Source organism: Meles meles, chromosome X, assembly GCF_922984935.1.
Source record: "Meles meles chromosome X, mMelMel3.1 paternal haplotype, whole genome shotgun sequence".
Classification (NCBI taxonomy): Eukaryota; Metazoa; Chordata; class Mammalia; order Carnivora; family Mustelidae; genus Meles; species Meles meles.
Window position 1 is genome coordinate 102,374,915 of NC_060087.1, and position 25,783 is coordinate 102,400,697.

At 46.5% G+C, this 25,783-nt stretch overlaps 1 long non-coding RNA gene across 3 annotated transcripts in view; it reads left to right on the top strand.

Moving 5' to 3' along the window:
- LOC123935267 overlaps positions 1 to 21,624 on the top strand; it is a 30,935-nt gene extending 9,311 nt beyond the window's left edge. The window contains exons 1-4 of one of the 3 annotated variants that reach the window (XR_006816891.1): positions 4,908 to 4,927; positions 6,215 to 6,284; positions 7,143 to 7,242; positions 14,019 to 21,624. This is a non-coding gene — a long non-coding RNA (uncharacterized LOC123935267). Of the gene's footprint in view, positions 1 to 4,907; positions 4,928 to 6,211; positions 6,285 to 7,142; positions 7,243 to 14,018 lie in introns of those variants that run through there. The other 2 variants (XR_006816889.1, XR_006816890.1) reach the window with 2 other exon arrangements.
- The last annotated feature ends 4,159 nt before the right edge of the window (positions 21,625 to 25,783 follow it).

The following is a 25,783-nucleotide window of genomic DNA, read 5'->3' on the forward strand; positions in this document are numbered from 1 at the left end:
CCTACCTGGTCTACTCGATCTGGCTCTGCAGGGGGCCTTCCCCCGTCATCCAGTCCATTCCCTTCATTCGCCAGATAAGGAGTGAGGCCCAGGGCCTCTGAGTGGCCTACTCAAGGACTCAAGAAAGCTCCCAGAGCTAAACAGAGAGAAGGCCAGCTTCTGGGCGGCCTTGTCCTCCTTTCTGTGTGTAAGGTCATTCCATTTTGGGGAACACACTGAAGTTCACAGCCAAGTTCCTATCCTAAGCACTTACTACACTGTCCTACCCAGAACTCTTTCGCTTAAAGGGCGGAAGACTGGAGGCCAGTCCCCTAGTCAGGGGCCCTAGGAGTTGGTTCTTGCCAGCCTTGAGAGCCTTGCAATCTGTACTCTCCCCGCAAAAGGCCGATTGTCCCACCACAGCTCTAGTTTCTCCCAGTCTTCTTGCGAATAAACCTGTTTGCCAACTGGTACTACACTTGACCAGCCACCAGCTATGCACTAAAGGTGAACTGACTTTCTTAGAAAAGTAGGCCAATAGCTTGGAAGCTATTCTACAGATACCTTAGAACCCAGGAAAACAAGACTCCTTCTGAAAGCGTGTTCTGTCTTGTTACATAAAGAGACATGAGAGATTTCAGATTCAGGCATAGATGGCATAATTGGTACCCCTGTCCCCCTCCAAAGCACAACCCCCAGACAAAACCAGAGCTCTTATGAGAACTGCAGAGTTGGGGCATAATTTTCTATTTCAAGGCCAAGAATCTTGGTTTAGGAAAAATAATGGAGATAAGGCAGAGAATAAGGAGTCTCTGTCTGGTACCCCTTGAATTAGGGAGACAAAAAAAAAAAAAAAAGGATGTTTTGAAATCAGAAGTGGACAAGAAGGTAGTAGAGACCTAGAGGAGAAAGAAATCCATGGCAATGGCTGAGCCCAGACCTGTTGGGGCTGGGGACGTTGGTGGTTAGTGAGGGCTGACAGGTAGTTACTCCCCCTGCAAGGAAGCCAGTGGGGCACCAGGAGGTAGCTCTAACCAGCTGGGCTTTACAAAAGAAAACCTAAAAGGGGAAACATACATTTGTAAATTCGTGGATTTATACGTAAATTCAGATTGATATGTAAATTAGCCCCTAACAGCTCCTTCCAAAGTCCCCATCACAAGGCCAAAAATAGAGTTACCTTTATTTAACTCCACAGGTCATCCTAAGAGGTTTCATTGGGATTAAAATATTCATGAAGAATGAGGGGAAATCAGGACTGAGAGGAAGTTTTGCAGTGTGATTTTCCCAGCCTAGGCCACCAAGCCTAACACCCCACAAAACACAAAAAGATGCCTGTATTTCTTCACCTTAATCAGAAGGAATTTTCAAAGATGTCTCATGAATTCCATGGACATCAAAATCTCATCTCCAATAAGGAGCCAGACAGAAAATTTCAAAGGTGCTAAACTGGTTCTTCTGGTATTTATTTAATATAAAAACTTGGACTTTGGAATCTCACCATGGCCAAATTTGTTAGGTGAATAGATGCTATAGTCTCAAAACTTTGCTTAACTCTCCCACTCTGGTGAGTGTTCCGGGTTTATTCATTCTGAGCTGGAAGCAAGGAGGTTAGCTACCCCCCACTCCCGTGGATCCTGGCAACATGTGGGGTGTGAAGGGATATGGAGGTCATCTTTACAGTCATTGAGTTGCTGTCCAAGAGTTGCAACCACAGCCAAGGCCATAAATTGTGGTCCATTCACCTCACTGTGCTCTTCCTCACCCTGCAAAACATGGGAAAGACTCAGTCCATAGGCAAAAGAAAAATGATGCTTTGAATAACTCTGTTAACACCCTCCTGATATTTCAGGCACCCTGCACAAATTGGCGTATTCTGTCTCCTAACTGGTAGCCTTGTAATGTTGTACATCAGTCTCTTAACTAAATGGAATCACATGGGCTCCTTGGTTGCTCAGTCAGGTAAGCATCTGACTCTTGATTTCAGCTCGGGTCATGGTCTCAGGGTCATGGGATGGAGCCCTGTGACTGGCTTTGTGCTGGGGGTGGAGGCTTCATGGGATTTTCTCCCTTTACCTCTGCATCCCCCCCATTTTAAAAAAAATAGAATCACACTAGAAGAGAACTTCCATTCACCATGATCATGCACTTATTGCAGGAAAAGGCAGATATCCAAGAAAATAATTTTTACTTTGCTAAGTCCTATTGTTTTTTAAGCGGTTGTTTGCATTGTGTTTTGTTTTGTATATTGTTTAGAGGAAATCACAGGGGTTGAGCACACAGTCTAATAGCTTTCATGTTTTCCAGCTACAGTCATGGCAATGAAGTTTGATCTCTGGAATGATGTCTCTTAGACACTACAACCTCACGGCAATTCCTCAGAACATGCCATACTCATTTCTGACCCCCCATCTTTGCTTGTGCTATTCCCATTCCAAACCCTTCCTCCTCTAGCTCAGTCATCTGGGTCTTGCCTATGTTCTCACATTTTCTGCCTCCGTTCACTCACCTCCTTCCTCTTCCTTCGATTTCTCAACCTTACCTGCCCAGTTGTCTCCCCTCCCCGAACCCTATAGGCCTGAAGCGTGGATCACTCATTAAGAGACAACAGCTGTAACATGGTCTCCCACGGAAAACTGTTTTGTGGGTGTCATTCTTATGTTCCCTACCTGCACAGTGAGCACTTGAATTTTCAGATGGGGTGACCTACTTTTTTCTTTCCCCATCTGAAGCTGGGGTGGTGCTTTACATGTAGTAAAAAAATGAGCAGTGATTATAATAACAGCTGAAACTTCTGGCAGGCTTACTGTGTGCCAAGTGCTGTGCTGAGCAATATGCATGAAGCAGGGCTATTGATATTTTGCAGATGAGAAAACAAAGACAGGGAGAGGGTAATAATTTGCCCAGATCATGGAGCTGACGAGTGGTACAATGGAATTTATCCATCACATATTCTGTTCGGTTTGCTAGACTCTGAGAAGAAAATGGCTTCATGAATATTTTCACATATCTTTTGGGTTTTTTAAAAATATTTATTTATTTATTTTAGAGAGAGAGCACACAGCCGTACGTTGAGGGTAGGGGCAGAGGGAGAGGGAGAAAGAGAATCTTCAGCAGACTCGCCACCGAGCATCGAGTCCAACATGGGACTCGATACCATGACCCTGAGATCACAATCTGAGCCAAAAATTGAGAGTTGGACGCTTAACCGACTGAGCCACCCAGGGGCCCCCAAAATTGGTTGTTTTTTTAAGAAGAGAGAGAAAGCCATCTCCCTTTCCTGAGTGGTAGTCAGTCTAGGAACACACAATGTCATTGCAGTTTGGAAATCAAACACATTAAAAAGCAAGACAAGATCAAAGCTTGAATATGACCAACATCTCTGCTCATTTGAATTTAACATTTCCAAGGTAAGCCTATTTTGATGACTCTTTCAGTTTATTGGTATGGCTTAACTAACAAAATATAAAAACTAACTCATGGATTATTTCCTTTAATTTCATATACCTGTATTCAGAAGTCGAGTTCTTCCTGGAAACAAAACTAGAACAAAAAAAATTCTCCCCATTGAACGCAAACTGGTGCAGCCACTGTGGAAAACAGAATGGAGATTCCCCAAAAAGTTAAAAGTAGAACTACCATGTATATGATCCAGTAATTGCACTACTGGGTATTTACCCAAAGAATAAAAGACACTAATTTGAAAGGCTATGTGCACCCCTATGTTTATTGCAGCATTATTTACAATAACCAAATTATGGAAACAACTCAAGTGTCCATCAGAAGATGTAGTGTACATACACACACACATACACACACAAACACACACGCCTGCACGCACAGTGGAGTATCACTCAGCCATAAATATAATGAAATCTTGCCATCTGTGACAACATGGATAGAACCAGGGGGTATTATGGTAAGTGAAATAAGTCTAATTCAGAGAAAGACAAATGCTATAGGACTTCACTCATATGTTGAATTTAGGAAACAAAATAAACAAAGGGAAAAAGAAGAGACAACCCAAAAACCAGGCTCTTAACTCTAGAGAACAGATGGTTACCAGAGGGGAGGTGGTTGGGCGGATGGGGGAAGCAGGTGAAGCAGATTAAGAGTACACTTACCATGATGAGCGCTGAGTAATGTATAGAATTATTGAATCACTGTGCTGTTCATCTGAAACTAATATAACACTGCATGTTAATTATACTGGAATTTTAAAAATTAAACATAAATAAATAATTTAAAAACCAAAAGCAAAAAAAATCATTTTTTCTCTCATTATCCTATGATGCATTTTGATGTTTGTTAATGTATATAACAGTAGCTACTCTGATATACCCACTCTGTGCCACTGGTAAGTATTGCCTTTTTGAGCCAGCATGAGTCTTAACAATTAGTGTTTCGTGGTTTGTTCTAATAAATATGTGGTCAGTTGAATCTCTTACATACTTACTATTCTTTTGTTTTCTTGCTTATTTTTCCATTTTAATTGAAATTGTGTTAAAATCAGAAAATTATCTGGAGCAAATGGTCATATGTACATATATGCTGTCTTCCCATCCAAGAGCATATCTGTAGTGAATCGTTTTGCAGATAACCCCTAAATCTTACATATTCTGTCAGCATTGCTTAAATCTCTCAGTGGCCCCAGTCTCTCTTTAGCAACAGGGTCCAATTTCTCTTTGTAACATTCAGTAGCTAAGTGAATGTTGTGCAGAAGCTTCTCTTTACACTGACCGAGTTTATTTATTTATATTTATTTATTTACAGATTTTATTTATTTAACTGAGAGGAAGAGAGCACAAGCAGGGGAACAGCAGGCAGAGCAAGCAGAGGGAGAAGCAGGCTCCCTGCCGAGCGAGGAGCCAGATGTGGGACTCGATCCCAGGACCCTAGGATCATGACCTGAGCTGAAGGCATCTGCTTAACCGACTGAGCCACCCAGGTGTCCCTACACTGACCTTGTTTTGCTCAGACCTTAACCTCCTTTCTCTAGGAGGCCTGGTCTTGGTCACTTTCTTTCTGACATCCCAGAACATAGAAGACAGCCTTCTGGAACTCAGTTGCTTCCATTTGGTAGAGTCTGTATCACTCTGTCCACTTCTGCCCACCCATTTTTGTCCTTCTGCCAGCATCTATCTGTAAGACACCTGGGGATCAGGAGATGTTCGGAAAACATCAAAAAGGGGGCGCCTGGGTGGCTCATTCGGTTAAGCGTCTGACTTTGGTTCAGGTCGTGATCTCAGGGTCCTGGGATGGAGCTCAGCCAGGAGCCTGCTTCTCCCTCTTCCTGTGTCTCTCTGTCTCTTAATTAGTTAAATATTAAATCCTTTAAAAAAAACCATTGTGATGTTATCACAGGTATATGCATATGTCTATACTCATTGAAATGTGTGCTTTAAATACGTGCGTTTTTATGATTAAGTATACCTTAATGAGGCTGAAAGAAAGCAACCGAAGTTTTTGGTAAATTTGGTAAGCTTTGGTGAATTAAGTCATATGGTAACTCGATCCTTCAAAGAATGGCCCACTTGTTCACTTGGTCATTCTGTGACTCAGCTTTTGGTGACATGGCTCTTGATGAACTCCAACAAATTGGAGACCAATTTGTGCCTTCTAATACCAAGGAAATGACGTAGGATTTTTATCCACAGATAGATCCTCTTGAGAACTTCCCCGTGGAAACCAGTGCTCTATCATGAGAAGGAAAATTCTGGGATTTTATCCTCACATAACTGTGGGAACAAATCACTCTTGACTTTCCCTTTCCCTGGACTTTTCTAGTTCCTTTCTCCCCTTACCTTCCTAGTAACAGGCGAATTGGGCAGAAGGGGTGGGGTCTAGAGGTCTAGGAAGGTTTGGGGTCTGGGTGGTAATGGGGAGAATGACGGCAGGGCCTCTGTATGCATCCCGCTCTAGCAGCGGCTGCTAGAGGAGGCCCCCCCTCCTCCTGCCACAAGCCCCTGACGTCTTTGTCTTTCTGCGTCTTTGTCTTTCTGCATCTTTCTGCGTATGTTCCCCAGAGTTCCCAGAAGGAAAGCTAATGAGTGCTGCCATGGCAACCACTTTAGCCAGGCAGGAAGTAAAGCTGTGACATTTCTGCCTGCTTGGGCTCTGTCAGGGAGGGGGAAGTAGGAGACAGTTGAGGGGAGAGTGTGATTGGTCCTGGTAACTCTCTGATCTCAGTAAGAGGACCGTTCTGTAATGTTCAGACCCTGTTTTTTTCCAGCAGGAGACTTGCAGAGCTCGCAGAGCTTGCAGGGCTGTGCCAGGATGAAGAGGAGTGATAAGCCTTGCCCCTGGTATGTATTACCGGTCCTTATTCGCCAGTCACTGGGTTAAGGGCTCAGTATCTGTTAGCCCATTTCCTTCTCACAACAGATATTAATATTTTCATATTAGATTTCAGAAAACAAGAGGCAAAGAGCATTAATTTGCCCCAGACTCAAACCCAGAGCTTCTGTGCTTTTTGCTTGGCTATTCCCAGATTCTGAGATCCGGGCCTCTGTTGTATGCTTGATGGTTTCCTTTAAAGGTACCTTTTACGGGGACACCTGGCTGGCTCAGTCAGTAGAGCATGCAGCTCTTGGTCTCAGGGTGATGAGTTCAAGCCTCGTGTTGGGTGAGAAGCCCACTTAAAAAAAAAAAAAGTCTATTCCAAAAACCTTAAAAATAAGGATCTCTTTTACGAAACACAGATGACAGAGAATATACGATAATGGTTATCAACTCAGAATCAGGAACAATTTACATAGCACTTTTTTTTTTCCAAATTTCCTTGCCTAAAATGGGGATAACAATGATGCCTATTGAATAGGATTTTTATGACGATAAAATCAAGTGGTTCATTGAAAGATTAAGAACACCTGGTACATCATGGCCTTTCTCCTTAAGGTTTACATATTATTCCTATTCATTAGTATTATTAGTAGGAGAAGTATAAATGCTATTCTTTTAAATGGTCTTAACTGGTGGAAGGAGAAGACCACAATCTGTGTCAGAACCCAGTTTTGTTATTTAGCCCGTGAAATCCGCAAGGCTGGGGGTCTCTGCCCTTAACCAGTGTGCTTTGTATATGGAGTGGTTGATTTCTCATGTTGAAACAACTGGTCTCCATCCCAACAAAGGCAAGTACTTTGCTAAGCGTTCTCTCTCTTCAGGAAGAACAGTTGAGCTCGCTGCCTGGAAGACAGAGCACGCGTCCAGGCAGGCGTCCAGGCCCGCCACAAGCAGGTTAGCCTCCCCAGCTGGTACAGAGAGGTAAGCGCCTGGGAGTGCGGGGGGGGGGTGGGGTGGGGGGCGTGGAGTGCGGAAGGCGGGGTGGATTCATGGGAAGAAGGACCAACTGTGGACTTGGTCGCAAACCAGGGATCTGCCTCAGCCTGGCCCTGTGACTTCGGGCGGGTGGCTTCAGCTGTCGAAGCCTCCTCTGAGCAGTGGGATAGTAATAGGGGTTGACAAGGCTGAAAAGAAGATGAAATGAAGGAATTCATATAGAGCACCTGGAACAGGGCCAGGCTTGCTGTAGGCCTTCAGTAAACATTAGCTACCCCACTAATGATGATTAAGAGCCTAACCAGAACAGACAGAATAAACAAGTAGGGGCCTTGGAAAGAGCCCACATGTTCCCTGAAGCTGGGAACGTTTTTCAGTACTCCAGGCACGGGTGTAGCTTGAGCTGTCGCTCGAGTCCGTGTCCAGGTGCCAGGGCCCGAGCGGGATTCGTGTGGACGCTCGGCGTGGAGACTGCTGTCGGTGATGGCACCCAGCCTCAGCTCCACTCACTTGTCCAGATCCCACAGAGCCCCTCGCACCAGTGGCTGTGAACCTCGGGGTGCCACAGCGGGCGCTCAGCTGTAGCCCTGCCCTCTCCCCGTGTTCCCTATGTACGCGTGTGGTGAAGGGGGCCCTGGGGACCTCTGCGATGGGAGCCCGAAACATCCAGCCCCGCAGCAAGGGCTTTCCTAAGGGGCAGAGCTCTGAGCTCCTTCGTGTCATGCTTTGAGGGCAAGGACGGCAAGACCCCCTGGGACCCCTGGCAAGGGTAAGTGGCCTGGCTCCCGGCCCAAAACCTTGGCGTGATCTTTCAGGCATATCCAAGGGATTTGTTGGCTGTCCTGGAAAGATGCTGGTTTCTCCACATGCCACTTGGTGCGCAGCCCCGTGCAGTGCGTCCTCTGAGGGAGCTGCAGGCACGGACCGCTGGTCAGCCACGAGCCCAGGTGCCTCTGTTCTGGGGCTTTTTATCAGGGGCCTATGGCAGAGGCCTTCCTCAGCCCCTCTGTCAAGGCCTCATGTGGGGCCGTGGAGCACTTCCAGATGCATTTCCTCCACTCAGTACTCAGGACTTTTCCAGTCCTAGCCTTTTCTCTTCCCCTCCTCCTGCCTGTGGGTCCATAAAATGGCGGGAGCCTTCTGTTCAGGGCTTCCTCCACAGGAGACCATTCCTCGAGGCTGCGCTAAGCCACTCGACCCTTGCTGGAGCCGTTCCGTAGGAGAAAATGGGACAGTGGGGTCACTCTGCATCTTCTCTGGTTGACCCCCAGGTTATACTCTCAAGGGAAGTGACTCAAGGCTTGACTGTTCTCTCTTGACTTCCTGTTTCAATCGACTACTCTGAAACCTGGCAACTCCGCTCTCTCTGGCTCAACTCAGCTCTTAACTAAGAGGTGCAGTAAGCAGGGTGGTTGGTGTTGAAGAGCCCGAAGCCTGAAAACCTCATGGGGCACTTCACCAGGAGGTGCCGGCAGAGCGTGCTGCCAAGGAGGCGGAGGCTCTCACGGGCCACTTGGCCAAGGGGTGTCAGGAAGTGGCAGTGGGAGCCACGGGGCATTCTTGGAGGATGGTAGCAAAGTGTCTGTCCGTCCTTCCTCCCTCCCTCCCCCTTTCTTTCTTTTAGATTTATTTATTAGAGAGCAGGAGCGGGAGGGGCAGAGGGAGAGGAAGAGAGAATCTCCAGCAGATTCTGTGCTGAGCACGGAGCCCGACACAAGGTTCAATCTTAAACCCTGAGATCATGACCTGAGCCGAAATCAAGAGTCAGCCCCCCAGGTGCCCCGCAAATGGTTTATATACCCTTCTTGGTTCCAAGGTAGACCATTGGTCCTTCTCTTTAGCTCCCAACACCCTGGCTGAAATCGTTGGGTGGGTCACATTCGAATTCCAACAGCGAGGGCCTGTAAGAAGCCAGGGAAGCAATCCCCTCACTATTGTTTCCGGTTCTCCGAGGACGGGATGGGGAGTCGTCAGAGAGCACGGAAACTGAGTTGCACCCAATGACTGTTCTTAGATCTAAGCCCGTCCCTGGTGCCCGTGGACAGCCTGCTGGACAGTGTGTTATTGAGACTCGTGCTTCTAATTAAAAAAAAAAAATGTAGAGCTCTTTGAGATTGCTATGTCAGGTAATCTGAGGAGACCTTAGTAACTTAACAAGTTTGCGTCCGTGATGAAAGAGAGGATCTTGTTCAACTTCACGAGGGAAAGTGGCTCTGAGTGAGGTGCGTCACCATGGACCCCCTCCTTGACGTGGAGGTGGCCTTGACGGTAGCCACCTTGCTTGAGGAGGAGGAAGGGAGAGAGTGGAGGGTGGGATTACAGAGACCCTCTTCTCAGCTCTGGGCTCTGACAGATTTGACCACACAGGATGAGGCAGTCAAGAAACCTGGGTGGAGGGGCGCCTGGGTGGCCCAGTGGGTTAAAGCCTCTGCCTTCGGCTCAGGTCATGATCCCAGAGTCCTGGGATCAAGCCCCGCATGGGGCTCTCTGCTCAGCAGGGAGCCTGCCTCCCTTCCTCTCTCTCTGGCTGCCTCTCTGCCTACCTGTGATCTTTGTCTGTCAAATAAATAAATAAAATCTTTAAAAAAAAAAAAAGAAACCTGGGTGGAGCACCCTTACAGAGCTATAGAGGCCCCCACCCTGCCTGGTGGTCTTTGGGGTCTACGGTGAGGGAGTGGGAGCTGTGTTGGATGAGATTTTTCACCAAGCGAAGATTTTTTTTAAGATTTATTTATTTGACAGATAGAGATTACAAGTAGACAGAGAGGCAGGCAGAGAGAGAGAGAGGAGGAAGCAGGCTCCCCGCTAAGCAGAGAGCCCGATGCAGGGCTTGATCCCAGCACCCTGGGATCATGACCTGAGCTGAAGGCAGAGGCTTTAACCGGCTGAGCCACCCAGGCACCCCCACCAAGCGAAGATTTTTAGGTTTGTTCATGCTACTCCTGCTGGTTAACGAACCCAATTAAACCTCCACCCAATTAAGCTTCAGAATGAGGTTAAGTCAGTCAGTCAGCCACACAATCTGGATCTTCACTGAGGAATTTCGGGTTGCTGAGAAAGTGGCTACTGCAGAAATAGCAAATGGTGATCAGGAGCCCTCCGGTGGACTCTCTGGGCAAGAGCTTTTCCAGAGACAGCTCGGGGCCCCGTCACTCAGCAACAGGCCCTCAAAGGAGGAGATGGACGTACTCCCCGCTAAGGAGCTCCGGGCCAGTACCAGCTCACGGGGGACTTGATACAGGGGCCTACTAGGGTCTGCGTGGCAATGGCCCTCTGCCTGTCCTTCTGAACTGGGAGATGCATCTGAGAGCCCCCAATGTCTTAGTGTCCTAGCTCAGGACAGAATTAGTGGCCTGCTCTTGGGCCCTGTTGGATACTGAGCACATGCTCGATGGTTGTGAGGTCATCTTAAGACCAGAAATCCCCATCATGTCCCGGATCCCAGCAGATGTCTCCAATCACCTGGCAGAGGTGATTCAAGAGTCTTCCATACTGAAATATAAATGGTACCTGAAGGGATGTATAAAACTCGGCCCCGAGGAGGTCTCATCGCTCCAAGAAAAGATCTCAGGAGTGTCCCTCTTGCTCCCTGGCATATTTCCCAAGGAGGCACTGTCTCCACCAGGCCAGTGAGGTCCCCGAGGTAAAGGCTTCCTGGGCCGCAAACAGGGCTGTTCACTGCCTGCTGCTCCTGGTTAGTAACAAGCAGGAATGGTGTGCGCTGCCATCCACACAGAGACAGACCTTTCCCTTCCCGAGTGTAGCAAGGGATGCTCGGTCTAACAGGCAGAGGTGCGTGCATGATGTCTGGCTGGCTGGCCCGGCCATGTCCATAAAGGAGGCTTGCTGTATTTTCGTTACCGGTACACTGTGGCGAGTGGCCTCGACATTTTTGGGGACCTCTGGCAAGACTCAGATTGGCATGTAGAGCAAGCCTCCCTGTGGGGACTAGCCCCTGGGGTAGAAATGAGTTCTGCTCCTAATAAGATTCTTGTTACCTGTGTGGGTGCTCACCAAAAAGGCCCCAACGCTGACAAGGGGGGAACCTCACAAACGGACAGACTGTGCTCGTCAACCACACAGGGAGACTGAAGTGTCCTTTTATTTTATTTATTTTATTTTAAGCGTTTATGTATGACAGAGAGAGACAGCAAGAGAGGGAACACAAGCACGGGGAGCTGGAGAGGGAGAAGCAGGCTCCTCGCCAAGCAGGGAGCCCGATGTGGGGCTCGATCCCAGGGCCCTAGGATCATGACCTGAGCCAAGGCAGACACCGAACGACTGAGCAACCCAGCGACCCCTGAAGGATCCCTTTACTCCAGAGCAAGTAGATGCGCTTCTAGGATCCACAGGAAGATGGCCACTGAGAATTCAGTGTAGGGAAGGAAAAATTCTTTCTCTACCCTTCAAGGTCTTCTAGCTCGATTAAATTAAATTTACATGAACAGATTAATAAGAAAAAAAAAACCACTGTCATTATGTGGGCACAGAGGCCCAGTAATGACATTGAGATCTCAGGAAATGACCAAAGTAGGCAGTTTTTATACTTTTTAGACCAAGAGACATTAAGCTTGTGAAGAATTGACAAGATAAAGAAAACAGGTGTTTGGGGGCATGACTAGGGGATTCTAAGCAGAATTTAGGCTGAGGTAGTAGATTAGGGGAAAAAACACCACAAGGTTTGTTCCTACGGTTTTCTCAGCTTTAAAGTCTCTGTCTCTGGTCGTAGAGATGTTTTTTTTTCACTTCTTAGTACAAAGGGGGCATTTTTCACAGGGGAGATTGGTTTCCCTCTTTCTTGGGGGACAGGACGGTCTAAGTGTCCTTACATGAGCTATGACTTCTCTTTTAAAAAATCAGTATGCCAGCATGGCACATTTTGGGGTGGCCTGCCCTTGGCCCCGCATCGGAAGCCATCCTAGACGGGGCCCACGTGCCTGGGCTGTGACTGGTGTCTGAAGAAAACACGGGGCAGAGCTCCTTGGTGTGGGTTCTGCCGGTGATTGCTTGCATGGGACAGCAGAAGCACATGCAGCAAAGCGGAAGTAAGCAAGGGAGGCAACCTCAGCCCAACAGGCTTCGGCACCACCACGGGAACCCTCAACAGAATGAAAAGGAGGAAATATTGGCAGCCCATGTGCCTGCTAAGAGGCTAATCTCTAAAATACACAAGGCACTCCTGTCATTTAAGAGGGGAAGAGCAAGTAACGGGTTAAAGAATGGGCAAAGGACCTGGGTGGACGCTTTTCCAGAGAAGTCGTGCACACAGCACTACTCCTCAGCAGGAAAACGCAAATCAAAAGCACAATGAGATCTCACCTTCGGCGGGGGAGCAACATTGTCACCCCAAAATGTGTTTCTTTGGCATGAGGATTAATTTAGGCTGATTCTTTTTAAGAAACAGAAGACTCGGGAAGTTTTTCTTTTTACCTCTTTCTTTTTCCCTTTACCACACTGCCTGGGAGAATTTAGATAGAGGCCCTTTTCCCGGAGCCAAGCTACCATCCTAGACAGTGACAGTGTAAGGTGACGGCCGCTGTGGTAGACAGGGAGGAACCAAGCTAAGTCTCTGTTAAAACGCCTCCCTGCATCTTGTTGTTTCTTTGTGGCCCAGCAAATATCTGTTTACCAGACATTTATTCTTTTTCATCTTCCTGTAATGGCTTTCCTTCCCTTTGAAGCCCCAGACCCCTCCCTGCTTCTCCTCAGTGCAGGAGGACGTACCTAACTTCATTTTTGCCTGTCTTTGGAATGTCTTGGAATGTCTTGTGGAGAATGGGGATTCTCCACAGGTATACCTGTGTATACCATATATCCACAGGTATATGATTAAATTTCTTTCTCTCCTATTATTCTGCCTGGTGTCATTTTGATCATTCAGCCAACCCGCCAAAAGTACCAAGAGGGGTAGGGAGAAACTGTCCCTTCTCTGACAACCTTATACTTGTTGAGATGGCTACTGTCAAAAAGACAGGAGATAACAGGCGCTGGCTAGGAGATGGGGATGAGAGAGGGAAGCCTCGTGCACTGTTGGTGGAAATGTAAATTGGTGCAGCCATTATGGAAAAAACGGCATGGAGGTTCCTCAGAACCTTAAAAATTGGATCGCTATATGATCTGACAATCCCACTTCTGGGTATGTGCATGGCAGCATTATTCAAATTATTCACAGTAGCCAAAACTTGGGAACAACCTGAGGGTCTGTAGATGGATGAAGAGATAAAGATATATATGTATAAAATGTGGGAGAGATATATAATGTGAGAGATAGAAATAGATAGATAGATATCTCTGCTGTCATTTGTGACAACATGGATAAAACCAGAGGGCATTTTGCTAAGTGAAACAAGCCAGACAGAGAAAGTAAATACTGTATAATCTCATGCATATGTGGAATCTCAAAAAAAAATTAAATTAAACTCATAGAAACAGAGAGTTCAACAGCAGTTGCTAGGGGCTGGGGCTGGGAGAAATCAGATGTTTGTCAAAAGATGAAAAAGTTCTAGGGAGCTAATGTTTGGTGTGGTGACCACAGTTGTTAATACTGTATTGTGTACTTGACATTTGCTAACTGAGTCTATCTTTTTCTCTTTTTTTCAAGTTTTAAACATTTATTGATAATTTCGTGCATTTAGGGGGAAAGTCTTTCCTGGATAAGTGGAAAATTGTGCAGGTGGCTTCTGGAAGCCCTTCATTTTAGGCAGGTTTATAGTGAAACATTTCATTTAGAAGTCTGGACCTTCTTTTTTTTTTTTCTTTAGAAGTCTGGACCTTCTTCCGTTTGCTGTCATCCGCGTTCACTGAGTAGACGTTGTGTTAATTACTGGGACCCAGTGTGTCCCAGGGCTGTGGACTGAACGAATACCAGGCACCAGACGTACAACGCTGCTCCCGCACCTCTGACCCCACGACAAAGGAAGAGAGGCCCCGAGCTTGGCAGCTTCTTGGAACATCTCAGAAGATCTGGAGTCTAGAAGGAGAGAACAGGTCTGCAAGGAAGAGATTGTGTTAAGAGAATAGATCGTCAGACTTCTTTCTGCACACAGGAAAGGTAACTGTTTGAGGTGAGGGGTGTATTACAGTTACCTTAATTGTGATCATCACTTCACAACGTGTACGTCTATCAAATCCTATTACGTACTTTAAGTCTATACAATTTTATCAATTAAAAAGAAAGCTGGGGAAAAATACAAATAAAATGTCAAGCAGATCCCCTGATGGGTGGTTCTGTTGAATTCAGCTTTATCCTTGCTGATTGTCTGCCTACTGGGTCTGTCAGTTACTAATAGAGGGAGTGTGGAAATCCCTCACGTTAATAGGGATAATCTATTTCTCTGCATTTTTGTCAGTTTTTGCCTCTTGTATTGTGACGCTTTGTTGTAAAGTGCATATATTTCAAAGATTATTGTGTTTTCTCAGAGAATTGACCCTCCCTTATTATGTAACACCCTCTTTATTCCTTGGAAGTTTCCTTGTTCAAATGCCTTTTTTGTCTGAAATTAGTATCGCTACTCCAGCTTTCGTTTGATTAGTGCCCGTGATACCCCTCTCCCCGCTCTTTTACTCTCAATATTTGTGTGTTTTTATATTTAAATTGGGTTTCTTATAGACACCATATAGTCTGGTCTTGTTTTTCACCTACACTTACAGTGTCTTCTTTTAACTGGAGTATTTAGAGCACGCCCATTTAAAGTGATTATTGATAGTTGGATTTATATCTACCATGTTTGTCAAAATTCTGTATTTGTTGCACCTGTTCTTTGTTTTTTTCTTAATCTTTCTGTTTCTGCCTTCTCTTCTAATTGAGCATTTTTTATTATTCCATTTTCTCTTCTCTCTCAGCGTATCAGTTATATTTCTTTTTAACTTTTTAGTGGTTTCCCTAGACCTAGACTGCGCAACATAAATTTACAACTAATCTAGGTCCACCTTCAAACAACACTGCACCACTGTCTGGGTGGTGTGGGTGTAACAGAGAATCCCCAGCTCCCCACTCCCATCCCTTCATAACACTGCTACCGTCTCTTGCACTGACCTACGCGCTATGATCACCCGTATGTTGTGGCTGTTATTCCTTTGAACAGTTGTCCTTTAGAGTAAATAAGAAAAATAAAATATTGTATTTTAGTCTTCACTTATTCCTTCTCTGATACCTTTCCTTTATTCATGTAGACCCAAATTTCTGACTAGTACCGTGTTCCTTCTCTCTGAAGACCATCTTTTAACATTGACTGGTGACAAAAATTTTCTCAGTGCTGTAAGTCTGAGTGTTTCACATTGAATTATGTCCCCCTCCAGAAGTCATATGTCAAAGCCCAAGCTCCCAACATGACTGTATTTGGAGATGGGGCCTTTAGAAATGTCATTAATGTCACATGTGGTCATAAGGGTGGGGCCTTACTGCAATTTGGCTGGTGTCCTTGTAGGAAGAGGAAGAGACTCAAGGATGCGCGTGCACGCTCAGGGAGGTCAGGCCGTGCGAGGAGATGGCTGTCTCCAGGCTGTGCGAGGAGATGGCTGTCTCCAAGCCGAGCCGAGAGGCCTCTCAAAAGGCAACACTAAAGTACCTTGATCTTTGACTTTCAGTCTCCAGAACTGTAGAAAATCATTTTTGTGTCGTTGTTTAAATCACCCAGTTTGTGGTATTTTGTTATGGCAGCCCTAGCAAACTGCTATACCAAGAAAGTCATTATTTTCCCTTACTTCGGAAGAATGCTTTTTCTGAATATATAGACTCCCTTGGTTGGTGGGTTTTTCTTTCACCATTTTAAATATTTCATTCTACTCTCTTCTTGCTTGCATGATTTTTGAAGCAAGTCTGATGTAATCCCTGCCTTTGTTCCTCTCTAGATAAGGTGTTTTTATCCTTTGACTTTTTAAAAGATTTTTTTCTTTGTCTTTGGCTTTATGCAATTTGAATATGATATGCCTAGGGGTGTGTGTGTTTGTGCGTGTGTGTGTAGATATATATATATATATATATATGCAGGTAGGTAGGTATGTATGTATATTGGCATTTATCCTGCTCAGTGTTCTCTGAGGTTCCTAGATTTGTGGTGTGGTTTCTGCCATTAATTTTAGAAAAATCCCAGTCATTATCATGTCAAATAGTTCTGTTTCTTTCTCTCTTTCTTCTACTTTGGATAGTCTCATGATATGTATGCTATACCTTTTGTAATTGCCCCACAGTTATTAGATATTCTGTTCCAATTTTTATTATTTTTTATCTCTTTACAGTTCAGTTTGGGAAGCTTCTATTGACATATCTTCAAATGCTCTGATTCTGTCTCCAGCCCTTTCCAGTCATCTGATAATCCATCAGATGATGTATACTTGATTTGTTTCTAGTCTTCCCTTTATATTCTCTCTTAGGGTTTCTGTCTTCGTTTCCATTACCTGTCTGCTCTTGCATATTGTCCACTTCTCCCACTAAAGCCCTCAGTGTATTAATCATATGTATTTTTAATTTCCCTGTCTGATGATTTAAAAATCTCTGCCATATCTGAATCTGGTTCTGACACCTGCTTTGTCTCTTCAGATTTTTTTCTTCTTTCCTTTTATCATGCCATGTAGTTTGTTGTTGTTGCTGTTGAAAGCCAGTTGTGAATTATCAGGTATTAGAAAGTAAATAGGCCTTTGGTATGATGTTTATTTTTACCTGGCTAAGAGATAGGCTATATTTACTGTTTCCTGTCTCTGTAGCATCAGAGGATTCAGTTTCCACTAGTGTCTTTGTTTTTGTCCCCCAGCATCCTTCATTTCCCTAGAAAACGTTCTTCTGTAGAATTTGAGCCTTACAGTTCTTTTCAGCTATAATCCACTGTTATAAGCCAGGAGCCCTGTTGATGTTTGGTCAGGTCTGGACTGATGACACTCATTCTAGAATCCTGGGATTAGGTCTGTCTTTTAGTGTACCTGCCCCCCTCGGCTGGGACCTTCTCAGGTGTTTCTCTGCTCCCCCCCCACCTTATGTGAAGAGGGAAGGCTCAATGGCCTTGATTTGCTCACTTCCCTTACCTACCCCACACTCCCCCCCTCTCCGGTCTCGTACCTGTATGGCTTCTCCCTTGCTGGGTAAGCCTTTGTTGTGGAGAATGCTCTTGGCTTCTTTCAAGATAGTTCTTTCTTGCCTCTTCCTGGCCCAACAGGAAGCAGTTTTGCTCTGCTCCTTATCAAGAGGAGCTGCGGAGGATTCTAGCGCTAGACACCATGATTGTGGAGGAGGTGGCTACCTTAGATGGGGCCCCCAGGAGTTTTCATCTCTCAAGCTAGTCCACAGCTCACTGAAGCTGCCTTTCAAGGCCAGCACCTCCTGCCTCGGGGGTGCAGCATTACAGTCCGTGCAGTCTGTCATCTCTGTCATCGCTGGTTCCTCTGGGATTAGGGTGCAGTTGGTCCCATGACCTCAATTCTCTGGTGTCCCCACCAAGACTCACTGATTTTTAATTTGTTCATATTTTTTCTTGTTGTGAAGATGGGAGTGAAGACTTGCAAGCCTTTATGTGTTGGTGTAGAATCTTTCCTTTAGATTTTAGACATTGTTTCTGTTAGCTCTTTGGACATATTAAAATAGCTGATGAAAGTCCTTATGTAGTAATTCCAGTGCCTGTGCTTCCTTAGGACAGTTCTGGTTCTATTGCCTGCTGTCCCCTCCATACATGGGCCATCCTTTTTTGATTCTTTGCGTGCCTCGTAAAATTTTATTAAAGACTGGACATTTTGAATATCGTAATGTGGCAACGCTGGAAACGAGATTCCCTTCCTGCCAGGCTTCCTTGTTGCCACCTGTTATAGTTCGTGTTTATTTAGGACTTCTCTGAATTGATTCCACAAAGGCTCTCTTCGTTTTTGTATATAGCCACCGAAGCCTTGGTTCAGTTAGCTCAGTATCGACTAATGGCAGACAGAGATTTCCTTGAGTGCCTGGAACAAATAAATCTTGCCATCATTTCTGAGAGGCTCAGAATATATTTCTAGGGACACGTGCAGTTACGACAATACAGACACTGGAAGATAAGGTTGTGCTTTTCACCTTCAAAGACTATCACAGTTTGATTCTGGAAGTCAGATGGGGGGCACTGGGGAGCACTGTGTACTTACTCTAGCCATCGGTAGCATCTCTTAGGGTTTCTGTATTTCACACTCTTGATGAAGCTAGAGACATGTTGTTGCTCCTCACTCTAGTTGACCAAGCTGGAAAGGTAAGCTTCCTGCCCCATCCTCAGTTTGCCTGCAGCCCGGGTCCATGGCGCACCTACCACATGCGATCCACTCAATCTTTCTGCTGGGTATGCATTTCCTTCTGGGGCTGAAGAGAATGTTCTGGAAATAGATAGTGAGGTTTGATGCAAGAATTTGTAAATATACTAGAGACCACTGAATCGTACATTTTAACAGGGTGAACATCATGGTATGTGCATTGTCTCTCAGTAACAATGTTATTTTACAAAAGAAGAAATAATACTGTGGAGAGCATAAATCCCTCCATGTACTCAAAAAATACCAATGGACCGGCCACCATTTGACATTTCTAGGGACTAGGGACCAAGAATTGAACACAAATTATTTCCCTTGTAGGCCATATATTCTGGTATTAGATGAAAAGCAGTAAGGTAGCTTTTCGTAATATCTCTGTATAATATCTTAAGATAAGCACGCTCGAGAGTATCAAATAATTTGTTTTATGGCTTCCTAACTGCACTTCATGTATGATCTAGTCTGTTGTTTCTGCTCATTAGGGACCCAAAAGGCAACAAGTAAACTTTTCTCAAAACAAACACGATAGTGAAGCTTTACGCAGAATTGCCAAAACATTGAAGGAACCAAGATGTCCTTCACTAGGTGAACGGCTGAATAAGCTGTGGTACATGCAGCCAGTGAAATATTATTTAGCATGAAAAAGAAATGAGCTATCAACTCATGAAAAGACATGGAAGAACCTTAAATGCATTATTACTAAGTATTTGAAAAGGCTCCATCCTGTAGAATTCCAACCATAGGACATTGTAGAAAAGACAGAATTAGGGAGACATTAAAAAGTTCAGTGGTTGCCAAGGGTTGGGGTCATCGGGATGGTGAGAAAGCAGAGCACAGGAGTTCCCGGGCCATGCGACTCTGTTACTGTCATGGCAGACGTGTGACGGTACTCGTTTGTTCACAACCACAGACTATACAACATCGAGAGTCCTCTGGTTACTTCTCCAGACTCCCGTGGAGTCTCTCTCCTCCTCACTCCTGATATTCAACCACATGGCGTCTTCTACAAAATATGAAACTCTCCTAACTCAGGATCTTTGCCCAGAACCTTTCATCTGGCTAACTCGTCTTTATCCTTCAAGTTCAGCTTTCATGTTCATTCATCTCTTGGAGTAGCCTTTTTTGACCTCACAGCCTCTATCTGAATCCATTGTATTCCCTCCTTATACCATGTCCCTTATTGGACGCACTGACCACCATCTGTGTATTTATTCATTTATTGTCTGGGCCCCCACCTGGGTGGCCCATTTCATGAGCATAAGGAAGGCGTCTGCCTCGTGCACTGATGTATTCCCAGCACATAGCCCAGGGCCCAGCTGGAGTAGGTGCTCGGTGCACCTGCTGACTGTGAACAAATGACTCAGTGAGGTTGGTGTTACTAGCTCAGAGTACTTAAGCCATTTACCCGCTGCCACGCAGCTAGCAAGTGGACAGAAATGGAGGAGACCCCAGAAGTATAGTTCCTAGACTATACCATCTGGGAAAGTATTTGCTAAGAAAGGAGGGGTGGGGCATGGAGAGGGCAGTGGAGAAGATTCCAGAACAGTGACTCTCAGGGAGATGGTCCCAGGTATGGGGGATGGGGTGAGAATGTGCAAACTGCATATTCAGTATTTTACTTTTGTTGAGAAATATCTTCTGTTTTCATAAAAACAGAGTGCTGAGACTATCCTTTCCCCTGGCTGGGAAGGAGAATAGGAAATACAGCGCTTTTCCTCTAAAAGGGCAGATTTTTTTGGTTTTCCGGAAGGAAGCAGGTTTCCAAATCGATAGGGAAACCGCCGCCCTGGGGCTTTCTAGCATTTCCCGAAGCAGAGCAGAGGTCTGCGGGGCTCGGGACTGCTCGCAGAGGGGAAGGTGGGTCTTGGCGACACGGCACCCCTCAGACTGTGTGTTCCCACCCCCCTCTCCCAGACTGCCTGCCCTCCACACCCTGCCGTCTGCCTGCTGCTCAAACGCCACACGCCCCTCCAACTGCAGCCCTCCCTTTCACCCACGTCACCTCCATGGGCTTAGCATCCGCCCTCCGCCTGGACTAGGCTGCTTGTCATCCTCTCTGCTGGGCGGTGAGAGCCCGTGTTTCTCGCTGAGAAGAGTTTCGGTGGCCCTATGGCTGTCTGTGAAAGGAAGGCTGGGTAGTCCGTGAATCAGATCCACGGGTGGACAGTTGATCTGAAGGGAGAAGCCAACACGGTGTGGCATAAGGACGGCGGTGGGGACTGTGTTTGGATAGATGGCTTCTGTTTCTTTTTTGGCTTGGATCGTGAGGTCTGTTGTTTCGGCATGTTGTGGTTTTTTTGTCTCTCCACTTGTTAATATATAGGTTAAAAATGGTCTTTCTGGGAGAGGACCCTTATTTTTCTAGAGTGATGTCACACATTTTTGGTGAGATGTGGTAGCATTCCCTTTTCGAAGGACTGATGGGAAGGGAAGAGTGAGAACAACTTCATAAGCCAAAGAAACCAGGTAAGGTGTGAAGAGACTGTTCATCGACATTTAAATCCCCACCTCCCGTTTTTGTTTTTAAGACCTTCGCTAGGAAGGAAATTGACTAAGTCAGTTAGTTAGAGGTGGGAGGAACTTTTGAAAAGAACCCAGCTTCTCATTATTGTATATATGGAACAAGAGGCCCAGAGACGGTATGTACCTTGTCCAAAGTCACAGAGCACTTCAGTGTGGCTGGGGCTGATTTCTAGTCTGGAGCTCAAGTGGGAAGCAGTATCTCTTAGTGAAAGGAAAGTATTGTGATTTTTAAAGAGTTTCTTCTATTTTTTTGTTATATGGTTATTGTAAGAGAAGTTGGGAGAACTTAGTGTTTTAATTTCTCTGGAGTCCTAACCACTTCAAAATGATCATTGTTAGTATTTTTGCTGTGTAATTTTCCAGACCTTTTAATGTATATGTATCCTGGCAAAAATGCTGTATTTATTAAAATTCGATCACACTGTGCATACTTCTCTGTAATGTAATTCGTAACAGATGCTTAACTTACTGTATTGAGTGAATGTACCTTCGTTAATTTAATCAGTGCCCTATGATAGACATATAAGCTTTTTCAGATGTTAAGCTCTTATAAGAGATGCTGCATTAAAGATTCCTGTTTGTACATTTGTTGCTGAAGTCGTGTCTCCTTTCCTTACTGATCGGTGTGTATTTTTGTAGGAATGTAGTGCTGTGGTGTGGGGTGGCTGTGAGCTCTGGCTCTGGAATTTACTGTGTGTCTTTACACACATCACAACGCTTTTGGGCTCCAATTTCTTCATCTTTAAGTGGGAACAATAATACTACAGCTCGACTGGAGGTGCTGGGAGGATTAAATGAGATAATACATGTAAAATCATTAGTTAGTGCCTAGCACAGAGCAAGTCCGTCATCTGTAATAGCTGGTGTTAGTACCACAAGAAGATGAGTTCGTCAACACAACCCCCTTCGTTTTCTTTCTTTCTTCCTTTTTTTTGATTAAAGATTTATTTATTTTCTTATTTATTTACTTGACAGAGAGCACAACCAGGGAGAGTGGAAGAAGGAGAAGCAGGCTCCCTGCTGAGCAGCAAGCTGGTTGAGGGACTGGATCGCAGGATCCCAAGATCATAACCTGAGCTAAAGGCAGTCACTCAACCAACTGAGCCACCCAGGCGCTGCCCTCCCCCCCGTTTCCTATTACTCTGTAAAAGAGAGTAATCAGTTTCTTTTTAGGTATAAAACTCCAGTAGCTAAATTAATATTTCCTATTTCTAACTCAGTTTCTCCAGAGGATAAATAATTTCAGTGAATTGTGGGCAGTTGAACTACTCACCATGTTCTGGTTACAGAGTTTAATGCTAGTCAAAATGGAAAAGCATAGCTTTTCATCGAAAGTTTTTCATTTAAGATTTTATTTAAAACAACAACAACAAGACTTTATTTATTTGACAGAGAGAGCAGGAGAGAACACAAGCAGGGGGAGCAGCAGAGGGAGAGGGACAAGCAGACTCCCCGGGGAGTAGGGAACCCAAAGCGGGGCTTGATCCGAGGACTCGGACCTGAGCTGAAGGCAGACGGTTAACCTACTGAGCCACCCAGGCATCCCTCAGCGAAGGCTCTTGAGTAAAACTCAGCTGTTTTGTGATAAATAGAGCTGCCTTCGACTCTTGGTCCTTTGCAAAGTGCTCAAAGCCCAGCGTATCCCATAAAACCAGCGGGATTTCTAGGCTGTCACCTGCAAAGTGTCCTGGTGCCTCAAAAAGAACAGGCAGGTTTGGGGAGGCGGAAGTGAAGCAGCAACAGCCACTAGGTTCTGGAGTTTGGTGTCAGGCCAGGGCTGGTGTCCCCTGCACACAGCGGCGGGGACCCTCTGGCGCACCCTGTTGGTGATGGGCCGCCAGTAGCCCCAGACAGCTGGAGCTTCCACAATATCTCTTCCAAGGCACACAGCTCCTTCTCCAGTGTGGAGGCGGGAAGGGACGGATAGAGGTTCCACAGTGTCTTCCCAGGTTTTAGTCTGTCCTCATGGGTTCAAGGGAATCCTTGCGGGTTCCCTTGTACAAACTGAATCCCCACCCGCTGCCCCCCTCCAGAACCAGCTGCTGTTGGCTGGGTGTTCACCATGGGCCTTTAGGACGTTAACCTTCACAGCCTGTGGCTAGGGGCAGGTACCGTTCTACAGATGTGGCCACTGAGGCACACAGGAAGGTCAGCCAACTTGCCCAGGGTCCCACAGAGAGTAGAGAGTGGGGGGCTGGGCAATCTGCCTCCGTAACTCGTGGCTTCTTTCTCTGGTCCCACGGCAGGGTGGCTGGCTCAGGCATCGTGACGGTCCCCACACTGCCTGGCACGCGGCCCCTGTCACCCAGCAGCCGGCATAGGCTTATTGACTGAAGGTCCCAGGTACAAAAAGTTGTGGGAGGGACCTTATTTTCCCAAGAAAACAGCCTGTCCTTGCGGCAGACCGCCAGAGGATAGCAATCTCTCTCTCTGCTCTCATGGACCCTCATAAATAAATAATTAGAAAGTGGCCACAATCGTAAATATAAAGCCGTGTGGCACGGTCATCTGCAAAGCTTGTTGGAAATATTCAATCCGAGAGTGTTACTGCCCGTGATGTAAGCAACTACTGCTTTCAAGGACAAACCTCCAAAGAACCCATCGAGGATGGGCACACAGACCTCACACTATGCCCTCTCCGCCACACCAGCACCGGAGTGTCATGAAGAATGAGAAACTGTGGGGCACCTGCGTGGCTCAGTGGGTTAAGCCACTGTCTTCGGCTCAGGTCATGATCTCAGGGTCCTGGGATCGAGTCCTGCATCAGGCTCTCAGCTCAGTGGGGAGCCTGCTTCCCTTCCTCCCTCTCTGCCTGCCTCTCTGCCTACTTGTGATCTCTGTCTGTCAAATAAATAAATAAAATCTTAAAAAAAAATGAGAAACTGAAGGGGCACCTGGGTGACTCAGTTACTTGAGCGTCTGACTCGGTTTCCGCTCAGGTCAGGGTCTAGGGGTCATGGTCTTGGGGTCGTGAGACCGAGTCCCCCTGCCCATAGGCTCTGCACTCAGCAGAGAATCTCGGCGCTGTTGCATGAGATTCTCTGTCTCCCTCTCCCTCTGCCTCTTAAAAAAAAAAGAGAGAGAGAGAGCAACTTGGAAGAATTTATAAATGGAATTAATTAATGACCAGAACTGATTAATGGGTACGTCCTAGGATAAATGTACCCAAGTAGCTGTTTAATCGAATTTCCTGGAGCCCTCAAAGGCAGGTGTGCTGACACAGCAGGCTCAGCTTCCGTCTACCTGCCCTTATTTTTCTCTTCCGGCTCACTGGTAGAACAAGGGCCCCATCTGCAAGTCCGGGAGCAGACCCCCCCCCCCCCGCATTCATCGAGGCAGGGGAGGGCTTGTCTGTGACTGAGGCAGTGTCCCTGCGCACTAGAAGAAGAACAGCAACTGCACAGGTTTAAACACAGTTTTTATTGAAAATCTTAACAGATTCCTCAAAGAGCTTTAAAGCAGGGAAGGCTTAGAACAAAGGAGAGCTATTGCTTTTAAACATTAGGAACTCATGCATAGGATATGTGCAGTTATGCAGAAAGTACGGGTAGAAGAAAGATCGGCTGTAGTTATCCCTGGTCCCTAGAGCCTCCCAAGGGTCCTGAGAGCTTTGTCTCCAATACCATCACTTGCGAGGGGCTGAGGCAAAGCTGATGCTGACATTTCAGCAAATGCCTCCAGACTCATGCCCGCAGGTTCAAAGTATATTTTCTAAAATGAACTCCACCAGGTTGAGCCATCCCACCCCGGCTAAATTTCTTTTTAAAAGGGGACGACGATAACAGTGGTTGTGCGGGGGAAAATAGGGGCAGTGACGTACGGGTTGTCACGCGCTGGCACCCAGGGTTGGAAGCCATTCTCAGTACTCAGGATATCAACACATCCCAGGGTACCTGTAAACACCTCTCCGAGAACCATAAAGTCCTCAAACTGGCCTGGCTCTCATTTGACACTTTTTAGTGGGGAACGAGTGGAGGGGAATATGGAAACTCTCCCTGGTCCATGACACCGGCCTGGCGAAGGGCAAACTTGGCGCGGAGCGGAGCCCAGCCCGGCAAACGCTGCGTGCCCCACGCCTGTGTCCGAAGTCACAGGAAGGGCCCCTTGGACTGTGAGCGTTCTTGAACGCACAAGTACTGGGCAGGGGGTTACACTTGCACCTTGACGCCAGTTTATTCGTAAAAGCGTGGAGAACTTGGGACTTTCTCAAGGGGGCATGTGGGGGTTTTTGTAGGGTGCATCTGAGCACCAAGAGGGCTCCGCGTTCAGCGCGTTATGGCAAAAACCCAGAGCAAGCAAGCAGCCCCCGAGCTAATCCGAATCACTAGCCCGTTCGTGGACTCTGGGGGCGAACGGAACCCAACCAGAGAGTCGCATCCATTAGTTACTGACTTGTCGGAAGGGAGAGGTGTGCTCTGAGCTCACATGGCGAGGGGGATACCGTCGCTTTGGGGCCGGGGCTGCCAGCCCCCCCCCCACCCGAGCCCTCTCCAGTCCTGTCTCTGGGTCTCTCGCCCTGGAGGGTCTTGGGGCGACAGCCCTGTACCGACCGGCGTGCGGTGAGGGCAGGCGGTGAGACATTCTCCTAACCGGTCTCCGAGGGCGGGGGGGGGGCGTAGTGGGAAGTTTCATTCCCCACCCCATCCCCGCCCCGTCCCCGCCCCCGGCAGGCTGGCACCACCAATCAAAGCCCCTTTCCCAAAGCGGTGCCGGGCGGGAGCCGGGAGGAGTCGACTAAGCGGTGAGT